Raw genomic sequence first — 12,219 nt, 5'->3', positions numbered from 1 at the left:
TCCTAACATGTTTGCACGATTCTACTTTCATTTTACTAAAAGTGTCACATTTTCGCAATGCTCCTATATAACTTATAGTATTTACCTTCTGAAGTGGTTGTTAATGATGTTGTCTCTGTTATTGACCCCCTCTACGATGACGTTGTCGTCCTCCTCATCTCTTTGGAGGGCTGGGGGCACCTGGATGTCCTGCAGCATCCCTGCCTGTTGAGCAATGTTATGAAGGACGCTGCAGGCTATAATGATCTTCGTCCCCTTCCTAGGGCTGTATTGGAGGGCTCATCCAGACCAATCCAAACATCAACAGCGCATTTTGAGGAGCCCAAACATCTGTTCAACTACAGCCCTAGTTCGCCTGTGTGCCTGATTATAGCGCTCCTGTGCCTCATCGGTGGGGTTACGTAGAGGCGTAATGAGCCTATTTCGGCTCATGTAACCCGAATCACCTATTAATAATTAACATTCCGAAATGTCAATATTATAAATTTATGATAAATAATAAGATGAAAAAAAAAGATTAAAAGAAAAAATATAAATACAATGTATTTGTGTATACGAAAATCCATGAAATTAAAATGAAGCTTAAACGTTTACATAACCTAGCTAAAATGTATAAATGTAATAAACGTTAATTGCTCTGCCAGTGACTTTGCTGAGTTTACAGAGTCTTTCAAACTGCTAAACTGTCATCTACATCAGTTATGTTTAAAAAGATACACCATCCCTTTAAGAGTATTGTCAAGGCTATGATCTGCTACATATCTGTTTATATAAACCTAGACATTTGCTGAACAAGACAAGTTATTGTTTAAACCACATTCTATATCTGCACATTTTAGCTATGACCTGTTACATATCTGTTTGGAGCTAAACCTAGACATTTGCTGAAAGAGACAAGTAAATGGTTAAACCACATTCTGTATCTGCACATTTTAGCTATGACCTGCTACATATCTGTTTGGAGCTAAACCTAGACATTTGCTGAAAGAGACAAGTAAATGTTTAAACCACATTCTATATCTGCACATTTTAGCTATGACCTGTTACATATCTGTTTGGAGCTAAACTTAGATATTTGCTGAAAGAGACAAGTAAATGGTTAAACCACATTCTATATCTGCACATTTTAGCTATGACCTGCTACATATCTGTTTGGAGCTAAACCTAGACATTTGCTGAAAGAGACAAGTAAATGGTTAAACCACATTCTATATCTGCACATTTTAGCTGTGACCTGCTTTGAATTCCCCACCTTTGAGGTGGACATGAATGATATGGATTTTGTAGAGGCCTGGAATGAGGTTCTTTCTGAATGTTCGTCAAGATTAATGTTAATGCTTGTTGAATATAAAAAGAAACAGTTGATTGAAATGAGTGGCATAGACAAAATGCAGTTAGAAATGAACAAAAGGAGAAATGATACTGACTTTGTAAGATTTGATAGTTTACTAAAAGACACCCTAGCTATTAACAAGAGGGTGGTAATGGAAAACAAACATTTAAAATACCTTAGGGACAAATCAGACTATGGCATCTATTTATCAAGCCGTCAACCGCAAATACGCTGGAATTCTGCAGCGTATTTGTGGCAAGCCTGAGTCGCCTTAGTTATCAAACCGGCAAAAGTAGAATTTGGTGACGTAACATACGATCCGCCGGACTCAGTCCGACACAGATCGATGCTTACGTCACTACAGATGTTCTGAACCCAGGTTCGGCACAATCTGACTACTTTTGTAAGTTATCAAACTACTACCAGATACGCTCGCCACTATTCCGGCCCAGCGGCCTGGAGGCGGCGGATGCCATAGGAATCAATGGGAGTCGGAAAGCAGCGAAAGCTTATGTTTGCTGCTGCCCAATATCCCATTGATTGCTATGGGAATGTTTACACCTAACACCCTAACATGTACCCCGAGTCTAAACACCCCTAATGTGCCCCCCCTATACCGCCGCCACCTACATTATACATTATACTTAGCACCACCACGGGACATTATAGTCAAATTTCTGAGCTATAAAGACAAAGAACTTATATCACAAAAAGCGAGAGCTCTAAGAACTGTGACCCATGCAGGCATTCAGATTCAAATTTTTTCCGACTTGAGCCAAATTGCACTCCAGTAGCGGAGAGACCTAAAATTCATCACCAGCGACCTCCAGAAGCACAACATCCAATACAAATGGGGATTTTCAGTATGTGTTATTGCCACCAGAAATTGAAAACAAGCCACGTACAGAACACCTGCTGATCTGTCTGATTTTTTAAAAATCCTAGACCTGGACATTTCTCCCCCTGAGCAGGAGTCGGCACCTCAAGATGAATAGGACGCAGGCGGTGGTAACTATACATAGTCTGTAATCTTAATTATGTTTTAATAAAGCTTTTTCAAAATGGAAAAAAAAAACACTACGAAAAAAATAAAAACCTAAATGACAAATTAAAAAAAAACTACTACGAAAAAATAAAAAAAATCTAAGATTAAAAAAAATAATAAACACTAAAATTACAAAAAATAAAAAACTCTAAAATTACAAAAAATAATAAAGAAAATTATCAAAAATAAAACCAATTACACCTAATCTAATAGCCCTATAAAATTAAAAAAGCTGCCCAAAATAAATACACCCCCTAACCTACACTAAACCAGGGCCGATGCTAGGATTTTTGGCCACTCCATTTCTAGTCTTGGACAAACTTACAGAGATGTGCTAACAAAACCCACAGATAACTATTTTATCTATAATTATAGAGAAAATAATTCCCCATTTGGGTGTTTGCATGTGTGTGCCAGTGAGTGAGTAGTATATGTATGCGTGTGTGTGCGCATGCCTATATGTGTGTGTATGTGCTTATGTAAGTGTATATGTGGGTACATTCGTGTGTGAGTAGTGTATGTATGTGAGTGTGTGTATGCATGTATGTCGGTGTGTGTGTTTGTATGTGTGTGTATATCTGTGTGTGTATGTATGTGTGTGTGTGTGTATGTATATGTGTGTGTGTATGAGGCCTATCTTAAGACTCGCCAGAAACAGCAGTTATGAAGCAGCGGTCTAAAGACCACTGCTTCATAACCCTGTTCGCCTGCTCTGATGAGGCAAACAGAAATCACCGGAATTCAACCCGATCGAATACGATCGGGTTGATTGACACCCCCTGCTGGTGGCCAGTCTGCAGGGGGTGGCGTTGCACCAGCAGCTCTTGTGAGCTGCTGGTGCAATGCTGAATACGGAGAGCCTACAGCGAAGTCTTGCGGACCCGATCTGCACTGTTGGATCAGGTCCGCAAGACCTTTAATAAATTGGCCTCTATGTCTGTATGTGTGTGTGTGTGTATGTATGTGTGTGTCTGTATGTGTGTGTATGTATGTGTGTCTGTGTTTATGTATATATATGTGTGTGTATGTATGTATGTATGTTCAGAAAACAAGGGTTTGCAGTCTGTGCTCTATATAGTCATATACACATATGGTTAAGGGGATACAATCCAAGATATGTTTGTGTGTATGTATGTATGTGTTTGTGTGTATGTATGTAGGTATGTGTGTGTGAACATAATGAACTTATGTAAGCCATGTTTAATAGCTATACACCTGGTGCATTTACAGAACATACTAGACAAATGCATATTAAATCATTAACCACAGGGACACAGCTAGTACTGACCAATATGTATAACAGAATAAGCTGTGTAATAACAGCAAGAGGTATTGGAACGCTAACTATATACATTTTTTATTTTGATGCAGCAGCCACACACACTTGTAAAAGTGAAACACACAAAACTGTACAAATATACACACTATATAGATCAGTCCTACTCGCACAGCAAACTCTACAACTTCCCTGCATCATGTTGCCTGCAAGTAAGTATGTCAGGGGTGTGGCCAAGCTGCTTGCACATGAACTGCTATGGCAGAGTGAGTGAGTGTTTTACCGGCTAGTGTAAAACATAAAAATAAAGTTGCAAGTATTTTTTTAGGGGGGGTGGGGCTTGTGTAAAATCAACAAGTTATTGTAATAATAACTTTAAAAAAAAACTTGTTAAATCTTCTTTTCATTTCTCCTTTTTCACACAATGGGGCCTATTTATGAAAGGCCTGTCGGACATGATTCAGCATTGCACCAGCAGCTCTAGTGAACTGCTGGTGCAATGCTGCCCCCTACAGATTTGCGGCCAATTGGCTGCTAGCAGGGGGGTGTCAATCAACCCGATCGTATTTGATTGGGTTGAATTGCGGCGATGTCTGTCCACCTCCTCAGAGCAGGCGGACAAGTTATAAAGCAGCGGTCTTTAGAGCACTTCTCCATAACTTGTGTTTCTGGCGAGTCTGAAGGCTCGCCAGAAACACGGGCCCTCAAGCTCCATACGGAGCTTGATAAATGGGACCCATAGTCTGCTTTATATTTTGACTAGATAGTTAAATATACTTTTGTGCGCATCAAAAATCTGTATTGAGGGGGGCGGAGCCAACTCTCGAGCTGAGCAGACGCAGGTCCTAGGAGCTCCTGCTCTAATAAATTGATAACAGCCACTAAATAACCTTAAAAACAACATATAAAATGACGAATTTGATGTCAGATTAAACAACAACCTCTGCTGACCACTTTTTGAAGTAATCTACGGAAGGACGCGAAAGCAACCCTGGAAGTTGTTTTGGCGGGGAGTCAGAGTTTCTCTGGATAGTGAAAGGCTAATCGCTCTCGCTGCTTCCATCGGAGCCCTCAAAGCTAGGATAACACTTAGCTCATAGACTTCCCCCCAAGGCTCATTCTTCGGGGACGGACCTGATCCCCCCACTTAGCCGAAGAGATGGACTCTCTAATCTCGGATGTATTGGCTCTGCTGGGTTCCCACATGGATGCCCAGTTCCATATCCTCTCTCAGCATCTATCGCTCAGTTTGGAGGACTCACCTGATTTACCAGAAGAGGAGCTTGACATCCCACCCTCCCGGTTGCGTATCTTCTCCAACAGGTCAAGATGGCGGATGCAGCTAGTCAAGGCCTCTTTACATCATACCAGCAGTCTGATCTTATGCCCGACTTCACCAGAACACTTTTGGTTCCGGTTCCAGAGCGGCTGGCTGAGATGGGAACCAAGGTGGACATGACTGTACGCCACTGCTGTGAAGATGACCCACCTGTTCTTCTGCACTTAAAAGGCACGCACCCATACTGTACCGTGAGGAGGTCCGGTAATGCTCTGAGAGACTTGTACCCGGATAGCGAAGTAAAGTTAAAATCCTTGCCTACGATCCAGCTCAGCAACGATCAAGCCCTGTCCCACCCAGGGTTCACTCCATGTATCGAGCAACCTAGACATCAGGGTCTTATAGAGCAGAAGGGTGTCTTTTCACTATATTGGCTCCATAGCCATAGAATGGATAGAAGCACACGTGTGGTCTTCATGAGCCGGATTCTGAGCTGTGTCACTGAGCTGACGTATGATACCTTCTATGATCCCCAAGCTAGACTCTCCAGCCGGGAGCATTTGCAAGCTCAGAGGCGGTCTGGGGTAGGCTGACTCATGGTAACTTAGGACAGCATAGCTCAGTTAGGCAACAGACTTGTTCTTCTGTTTCTTGTTTATGTTTACTATGGACACTTAACCTGCCAGTTAATATGTTTACCTTTTTGATTGTACCTGTCATACTATTTGAATAATATTGTGGGCTGTGATTTTACTTTAATAAGGGGGCTATACCTAATGTTTTAGGTAAATTGCAATTGGTACTCCCCCGGGCTTAAACACAAGAATAGTATATATGCCAAGCCCTTCACGCTTTGACCTCCTGTACACTACATAGCTCTAACGAACTGGAGGCATGGTACTACTTATTTTTAACTCCCAATAGTACAACTGAGGTGAAGCCCTGGATTATTTCATAACCTTTCTCTCATATTTAGGTGAACTCCAGATGTTTTTTTCCTATTAGTAACGGTCCCATTCTGCGACTCTAACCCAGTAGCTTTATCTCCCTACGTCTGTTTTACCCTGTATTTAGGTTACGCCTCTTATTGACTACGGTTCAGGGAAAGTCACCATGCCCACTTTTTAACTGGTCACCCTACGCCTTGAGAAACATTGAGATCCATGGAGGGCTATATGTTAGTAAGGTAATAGTAACCACATAGATTTATAAGGGCAAAACATACTTTATAGCTTATTATAGGCTTATACATGAGAGGGACATAGCTTTCTCTGGATATCCCCTTCCCAGTGCATATAGGGAGGTCCCCCTATAGTAATGTTATTTTGCATTTATGCCCATTACATCTACTCTTATATAGGGGATAGATGGTATGTCTCTGTTATTTAGGGATTATGAAGTTTGTTCCTTGCGGTAACCCTCACCATATCCTTTTATGGATCTATTTAGCCACCCTATATTGACCATGTTAATACACCAATATGTGTTTAAGCTTTATACCTTGCTAAGTCCTATTTTGTACTGGGGCAACATGAGTTAAATACAATGAATCTATCAGCTACCTACATACATATTAGGATAATCCAAACATTCTTTTAATTAATATATGTATCTCTCCTACGGGCCAGGTTTGAGTAACCTTTGCATATCATTACTATTATTCTCACTAATATCATTATGTGCTGATAATCTCATTATCTCTTAAGCTATTATAGAATGCAACGTGTCACATAATCTATCGTTTTGTAGCATTTATCATACTCCTTTTACTTCCACGTTTATAATGTTTACTGATTATGACATCTCTAATTATTGCTCATTATCTATAGGTTTATCTCTGTTTTTAACATGGATATTCTAAATTGCCTTCTATGTGCCCTGATTTTACACTGGGTCTACTTGGATATGCCCTACTAGGAGAAAATCCCAGCTTTTGCTAGTCACGTATGTGATAATATATATATGTAAATCAATGTTAAGTACCACAGTGCTACTAACTTGGGCATTTCTCTTAGACTATCTCTTCTGGGTTATATACTTCTGTATCATATCTAAGTATACTATTAGTTTTTAGCTGTGATATGGACACATGTAATTATTTCTTTTTATCACATGTTAGGCGCAAGCCTTATCATAAAAATGAAGTCTCTATATAGACAGCCCAAATTGTTCAATAACGATTGAGATATATGGATACATAATGCCTTTTCTACATGGTTTTTATTTGCAAAACTTTTCAAATAATACTGTGTATACACTTATCTGTAAATGTTTTGGGGCATACCCTATATGTTGTATCTGTTTATGACTTCAATAAAAGAAAAAAATCTGTATTGAGGGCTAGATCTATAATTGTACATCATAATGAAGTGAGCCACTTTGATCAAACTGACAGCTAACCAGCTAAATAGTTATGTGATTCTGCCGACAGTATTATCACATAACTCTTTATCTGGTTAGCTGTCAGCTTGATTAAAAAAGTACTGAATACTGTGAATCATACCCTTACTGATCTTTAACGGAACTGCAGATTTTAATCCGATGCTTGTATTTTCTCTGATGATCACTCAGAACACTGCATCTGCAATTTTAAAGTTCCCGGGCCACCTGTGAGATGGTTATTGCGACCCATAACGCACTACATCACATTGGACCGATCACTTTGCTTGAAGGGAGGGGGGGCAGCAGAGCAGAGAGTTGATAATGGACAGGGACGCTGTAGAGGCAAATGCTTCTGCATAATTACTGTGCAAGGATGCCATTAAGCAGCAAGTGTATACAAAATTAAAATAAAATAAAAAAGGTTTTTTTTTCATGTTGCAAATTTGCACACACCCCCTACAGGAATGCAATAAGGCAGCTGCCTAGCCTGCCTATATGCAAGAGCCGGCCCTGCACTAAACTACCAATATCCCTTAAAAGGGCCTTTTGTAGGGCATTGCTCTAAGTTAAACAGCTCTTTTACCTAGAAAAAAATACAAAGTCTCCCCAACATTAAAACCCACCACCCAACCAACCCCCCAAAATAAAAAACTTAAGTCTAAAAAATCCTAAGCTACCCATTGACACTAAAGGGGTATTTGTATGGGCATTGCCCTTAAAGGGCATTCAGCTCTTTTACACTGCCCTTAAAAGGGCATTCAGCTCTTTTACACTGCCCTTAAAAGGGGCATTCAGTTATTTTACACTGCCAAAAAACCCTAATCTAAAAAAAACCACAGCCAAAAAAAACAAAAAACTAACACTAGGCCCATAAAATCTACTCACGGTTCCTGAAGTCCGGTCATCCATCCTCATCCAGGAGGCGAGAAGTCTTCATCCAGACAGGGACACCTTCATCCATCTCGGGGACGTCTTCTATCTTCATCCCCGTGGAGCGGAGCTATCCTAAACGGTGATGACATCCTGCGCAGAGCGTCCTCTTCATATGATCACTGCCGTACACTGAAGTTGAATGCAAGGTACCCGTTTCAAAATGGCATACCTTGCATTCCTATTGGCTTCAAATTCAAATCAGCCAATAGGATGAGAGCTTCTGAAATCCAACAACAATATGCCCTAGAACACCGAAGGCTGGCCCATAGATATACAGTTCATTCTATTCAGAAGGACTACTTTATCATAACAAAACAGATATGCAGATATTTTATGATAACAAAGATTTACATTAACCATTATTGTTGCTGTTGTTGCAATTATTGCCCCCCACCCCCACACACAGCTAGCTGTTCCCATTTGACATGTAAGATGCTATTTATTGGGTACTTCACATGATTATAAATGTAAATGACAGAAATGTCCATTAATAAAATGCTAGATATATAGGCGGAGTCATACTCATTGAATTTTTTACATAAATCTCACCATTATAACAAGGCCCTTCAGCTACCTCAGGTGTGTCTGTCAATGAACAATTTCCCTTTAATAAACTTTTTTTTTTTAAATAATCTTTTATTGAGGTTTTTAGCATTAACAGAAAATACCATTTGTCTTGTCACATAGTCAATAGTCATAGGGGACCTTTCATATAACCAAAAACATGTTAGTATTACTATTACAAAAACCTATGTGGAGGAAAAAAAATCGTATGACATATACATTAAAAAACAATTTTTTCCTTTATATGTTACAGAGTTGGTAACTACTGAACTGGCCATTCATGGGCCTCGAGATGATTAGAGAGATGATTAGAGATATGTCAGAATGTAGTGGTTGCTCTTGGACCAATAAAATATTATAGGGTGTACCAGATTCTAATATGAGATAGAATATAACATAGAGCCAAAAACTAACAGGATGTGAGTAACTTTCACAATGTATATTAGCTCAATCTAAAATAGTATGAGATCATGATATCACAGGTGTAGATTTAGGAGATTTTAGGCCAACACATAATAAAGTATTTACATCCAACAATAGATAGCATGTGCTTGTTAAAGTAAGATTACGTTGCATAAACTAGAAAGCAGTATGAGTATATCAATGCCCCTATATTTATTTTTAGTTATTCAGTTGCTTGCTGTGTGACAGGTCACTTGCATATCTTTAGGTATAGACGTTATTTGGCATGCAATAGATAAAAAGAGTTTCTTTTAGGGCTTAGTATGTCTCGGCTACAAGGTTTATAACTTGTGGACCTTAGATAGGTAGTATACTTACAGCTTGAGACTAATAAGGGCAGTTACATATTATGAGAGCAAAACTGTGAGAGGCCTATTGCAAATTTTATAGCAATGCCTTGGTCTCCCTTCTCAGCATGTGAGACCCAATATGTTTAAATCTCAGCTTTTTCTTTGGGAAAGATCAAATAAACGTTGATACCCCACTTGGGATTTTAGGTTAAGTTATATAAGGGCTTCACAAGTAGCTGAGATATCCTTATGGATATGAATAGATGTGCTAGTATATACAGGCAATGAGAATGTGGGAAATTTCAATATAAGAAAGAATATCATTAAAAAAACAAGATTTGCATATCCTATCTCTGATTAAAGCCACAAATATATTAGAGATTGTACCAGTGGTCACAGTAATAGGGAATTACATATACCCTGTAGACTAGGGAAAAACTGTAGACATAGTTAAAGGCAAGCCTATTCAAATGTATAGTAATGCATACTTCTAGCTAAACGTAAGAAATAAACATCATAAGATTCTCTAAAGGGTAAAGAGTGATCAATGTAAGTTATGTGTGTACCAATACGGACCCATATATCGAACTACACATCTCTCATTAAGGTGTCCAAAAGCTAAAGTTATAGAGGAATCTGATGCAAGGATGGGGGAATAAGGCCTCTACCACAAAGCGTCCAATGTCATCCAACTCCAACTTTGGATGAGAATCTAAGCGTGAGTCTCAAGTCTATGTCTGGACCTTGGTGTAAGTGAGGATTCCGCTGGATTACACTGCTTTAAGCTGGAGAAGTAATAATAACAGTCTAGCGTGTATGAGGTACAAGAGGGAGCACGCACATGATCAACGGCATCAGATGTTTGGTCAATCCGGGATCACTTGCAACTGTCCGCTGCTACATGTACTTAAAGGGACAGTTCACCCCAAAATTTTCTCCCCTTTAAATTGTTCCCAATGATTCATTTTACCTGCTGGAGTGTTTTAAATTGTTTACAAGTAGCTCCTTTACCTCTAATTTGGCATTTGAAATAGCTGATTAAGCTTGTGGTTTCCCAACCTATACTGAAAGTTTCTATACTGGAGTATGTTCTTTTTAATAGCCAGCAGAAGAGATTACACTCTCAGTGGGGGGCATGATAGTTAAACAGTAAAATGATAATTTTCCATTGTTCTCTCTAAGTATTGAGCTTTGGTTTTCTAGACAAATATAAGATAAGGAAGCAAGTCTGTGTACATAAAAGTGATAACATAATGAGATCTGATATTATCTGAAGCTTAACCCATTGTAATAGGCTGTTGTTTAAAAACACAAAACCAGCTACTTCATATACACAAATAAACCAAAAAATGCAATTTCTCATAAATTTTATGCAGTACAACTGTTATAACAAGTCATTGAAAATACATTCATATAAAAACAATTTTACAGTGTACTGTCCCTTTAACTTTCTCCACAGGTTTGTAGGCTATCAATGGATCGTGGGGATTAGCGAATTCTAGGAGTGGATCGCCATCTTGCCTTCCTAATTTTTCCATCGTTTGTCACAGGGTCCCTGTTTTGGAAGCCTCTTTCGGGCATGGCTGTGGGTATTCCCCCTGCCCGGGTGGGTCGGCCACATCCCCCCCGGACAGGGGGGTTCTGCCACATCCCCCCTGGGCCGGGGTGTCAATTATCCCTGCTAAGTTTCCTGACGTAGCATCCGGAGGCTTATGTGTGAAGGCTTGGGTGGGATCATAAGCAGAGTCCTCTGCAGACCTTAACAGTAGCACATTTTCAGTTTCTTCAGGTGCAGGGGTCTCGGTCATATAACATATAGATTTAGCTAATGTTGAGATGCTGTTATATCTCTCAGACATGTTGCGCTCAAAATCGGAGATGACGTTTTGATGTATATTGTAGATCTCACCCATTTGGTCAGTCATAACAAGGCTTTATTGGCAAAGTGGTGAAATTATTGGCAGATCAAGAGCTTCTTTTACCTAGAGTACCATGGAACACGGGAAAAGGCCGCCTCCTAAGTGCACAACGGGCTAAATCTGGACCAAGGTAGTAGCAAATGGCAAGTTCTTGGTGTTATTGGAACCATAGAATTGTAAGGTAGCGGAATCTACCATATGCATATTAAAAAAATATAATTCACTGAAGGTAATTGGCGGGTTTCCTATATTGTCCGGGGAGCTTTATTATTTGCGACTGAACATGTCCACCTCTTAGCCAGCCTCCCTTAATAAACTTTTAAATTATAAAAAATTTCTAGAAAATTCCCAAATGCTATTACAGTAACAACATTGGATAACAATGTTTTATAGCGACAACTGACAAGCATACAAGAAAACTTCCTTCCTTTCTACACATATACTGTATTGAACACTGTTATTACAATTAAATTAGCATTTTTCTTGATTTATAATGTGGATTTTTTTTCTATTGTCATTTTTTCCAGCATAATTGTAAATCTATCTCCTAAACTGTTAAACTATATTCTATATAATTTTCTCTATAGTGCACATGCGGGGTTTTTTTTGCTTATTAGAAAACAGCCTGCAATGTTACACAAAATGTTAGTTATCTGCAGAGCATGCTTACTTCTTGTCTTATATGTGATAGCAGAGATTTAGAAAAGAAATATATTGACTTTTTTTTATATTAACC

This window comes from Bombina bombina, chromosome 6, assembly GCF_027579735.1.
Source record: "Bombina bombina isolate aBomBom1 chromosome 6, aBomBom1.pri, whole genome shotgun sequence".
NCBI classification, from domain to species: Eukaryota; Metazoa; Chordata; class Amphibia; order Anura; family Bombinatoridae; genus Bombina; species Bombina bombina.
The sequence above is the reverse complement of the archived record's forward strand: the minus strand, read 5'-3'. Positions refer to the sequence as shown.